Below are 3126 nucleotides of genomic sequence, written 5' to 3'. Positions count from 1 at the left end.
CTTGATCAGGGAAAAGTAACATCACAATCACAACGAGGTACATGTTTTTGTAACCTAAAGTACGATTTTGACAGGGTTCAAACTGACAGCTCAAAGCAGCAGAACAGCGTTTCCCATTGTGGAAAATGAAATCAAATAATGATGACATGAATTCAATATTCTATTTCAAAATATTCTGTTGCTCATAGATCAAGTGATAGACAAAGCAACCAAAGCAATATTACCGCCCAATATGAGACCCAGAATTAATGGTTGATTTCAGAATATACTAAACATTGTACTGTACCATACTGTCCAACAAAGCTCAGCTTCCAGTCCAAAAAGTTTATGAAACAGGTTGCTGCCAAATTAACAGACACAACAAGCTTGGCGTGTGTGGAGCAACAAGGATCCACTGCAGCCTTCGGCTTCGCCACTCCAGGCGCGCCCACTCGCTCGAGGATCTGCAACTCCACGTGGGTCCCGCAGCCCCCGCCGCCAGGCCCCAGCTCGCGGCCAGGGCCTCCGCTGGCTAATGGTGTGGGTGCTCCCGCGGCCCACGTTGCAGTCGCTGCTCCAGGCGCACGCGCACTCGCTGGAGGAGCTGCACCTCATGGTGAGCACGGCCGCCCCCGCCGATGTCGAAGTAGTTCAAGTACTGAACAGACCAACCTTGCTGGCAAGAGAGAAGCAGGGCGTGTGCGTTGCAGCGAGGACCCACTGGAGACAGCGGCGGTCAGTGCTCACCCAACAGAGAGGCGCCGGGACCCGTTACGCCGTGCGCCTCAGAACACCGACCGTCACCGGAGCAGCCCGGGCTAACCCGGAGGAGCTCGACGCCCACGAGGCCAGCGCCAGTGCGCCCGACGACAAGCTGCTGGAGAAGCGGGATGCCCTGCAAGCCGCGAAAGGGGTGAGTGTACCTCTGGTGGTGTGCTGCCGAGATCCCGCCTGGACGCTGATGCTGCTGGAGCGAGCGGGGCCGACCGTCGAGGAGCTCGGCATGTCGTTCCCGCTCGAGGAGCACCTGCGGGCGGCGCACGCAATGCCGCAGCTGCGCCGGCTCTTCAGCCCCTCGCCCTGCTGACGGGCGACGCCTGGGAGCTGACGCTGCGCGCCAGGGACACGCTGCTGACGGGGACCGTCAGGAACGACGCCGCCGACGTCGAAGTAGTTCAAATACTTAACAGACCAATCTTGCTGGCAAGAGAGAAGCAGGGCGTGTGCGTTGCAGCGAAGACCCACTGGAGACACCGGCCGCTGGAGCGCGACGCTTCGTCGGTGGCACAGAGCTGACCCTGTAGAGCCCCCCCGGGCCGGCGGTCAGTGCTCACCCAACAGAGAGGCGCCGGGACCCGTTACGCGTGCGCCTCAGAACACCGACCGCTGGCATCGTTGGTTTCTATCATCCAAGGACCGCTGGGTGGCGCCGATTAGATGCCGTCCCGGTGCTCTTCATTGAGAGGCGAGAGGCGAGGTGGGCTCCAGCAATCTGCATTGGAAACTTGGGTGGTGGATGTACTCGTAGCTGCCAGACCTGAAGGGGTAGTAGAAAGTTACAAATCAGTTATGAGAAAAAAAAACAAAAAAACTCAAGATGTAATATCACACAAAGGCCATAACAAAACAATCCAAATTTCTCACAAGAAATTCTTACCAGGTAAGGACATATCACTAACTTCCTAGCAGCAAACAGCTCATTATCTGGGTGGCTTCGAATGAATGCCCCCACCAACCAGCCCTAAATTGTCACAAAATACAACAGTGTCAACTCAAAAAGCACACGAAACAGTGCAAGCATGAATTAAATGTAAATAAATGTAATTAAATGTAAATAAATGAATTCTCACTAGGTGGCAAGAAAATTCCCTGCCCCTCTCCAACACAGCTTATGGGAGGGGCACTTCACACTTGCCAGCAGCGGTCTGTTAAGTATTTGAACCACTGCGACCGCCTTGACCTAAAATTTAAGAAGACAGTACTACAACAGTGTCAGCTCAAAAGCACACGAAACATAAATGATCACAAAGTGTAAGTAAATGTAATTTAATGAATTCTCACCAGGTCTCACACAGAAAAATACCTGCCCCTCTCCGCCACAGCTTTAGGAGAGGAGCACTAGGCAGCCGGGCCAACCTAAAGGTGCAGCTCCTCGAGTGAGTGGGTGTGACTGAAGCACCGGCCCCACCTCCCGGGCCCTGAAATTAATGCACAGATTACTTCAAGATATGCAATGACATTACATCATTAACTTGAATAGCATACGTTCAGATATCAAGATGTTTACAAGGGGGCTCAGACGAAATTTGTTCCCTCCCCCCGAGATCTACATCAAAGCCTCAGGGAGGGAGAAAACCGTCCATTATGAAGCTCCAAAGGTAACATGGAAACAGAGTCGGCCTTTAAGAGCTCAATAAAAAGGTCGGCTGGTTGTGCGTGCGTGTACTGCAACGGAGAGGTAAGACCGCCTGGCAAAAGGTTAGGATGCCGACACGCTACAGTCACCCGTGCCGTGCCCGTGCGATCTCTGTTACCCGAGGGCAATGTGAAAGGGTACTAGACAAGGAAAGACTCATATATTGGATGATTAAATGCTTTTATACAAACAAAAATCACATCTTAAAAAGATGGTTAGGCGTTAAGCGTTTTCAAAAAAAAGGGACCTCTGCTTAGACCGAAAATTTATGGAGGGAAGACGCCAAATCACGAGCAGTTGAACGGTACTCACTTGCGCATTATTCTTCTATTTCTGCAGATGCAATAGTCTTCTGAACGGCCCAGGAGATGGGAATATGGATATTGCATTAGCACGTTGCTTCCGATCTAAGTGTTCCTCCAAGACATTTGGACGAGGACGAGGACGAGGACGAAGAGGACGAGCCGAGCTTGGCTCTTCTTTTTCTTCTTCACTGGCGTTGGCTGCACGAACAGCAACGTCCTCTGCGGCCAGGAGCATTCGACATGCAGAGGAGCAGAGGAGCGAGGCAGAAGACAAGGGAAATCGCTATGCTTTAACATGGTGAATTCCGTTTTCTTGTTCCCTGCATTACGCTGCGAAGCCTAATGTCCAACTTTCCGAAGCGCGGGCGACGGTAAGCGGGTAGCATAATTGGCAATCACAGAATCATAGGCGAGAGGGGAGGGAGG

The 3126-nt window shown here is 52.2% G+C and overlaps 1 long non-coding RNA gene across 1 annotated transcript; it reads right to left on the bottom strand.

Moving 5' to 3' along the window:
• Positions 1 to 50: 50 nt before the first annotated feature.
• On the bottom strand, positions 51 to 3074 carry LOC127750592 (uncharacterized). The gene is made up of 5 exons (XR_008011767.1): positions 2708 to 3074; positions 2041 to 2177; positions 1830 to 1939; positions 1637 to 1720; positions 51 to 1516 (listed from the first exon to the last, which is right to left on the bottom strand). It is a non-coding gene; the product is annotated as an uncharacterized LOC127750592 (long non-coding RNA).
• Between the last annotated feature and the right edge of the window lie 52 nt (positions 3075 to 3126).

Source organism: Frankliniella occidentalis, unplaced genomic scaffold, assembly GCF_000697945.3.
Source record: "Frankliniella occidentalis isolate FOCC.00 unplaced genomic scaffold, Focc_3.1 Scaffold217, whole genome shotgun sequence".
Classification (NCBI taxonomy): Eukaryota; Metazoa; Arthropoda; class Insecta; order Thysanoptera; family Thripidae; genus Frankliniella; species Frankliniella occidentalis.
This window is presented reverse-complemented; position numbering and strand designations above follow the sequence as displayed.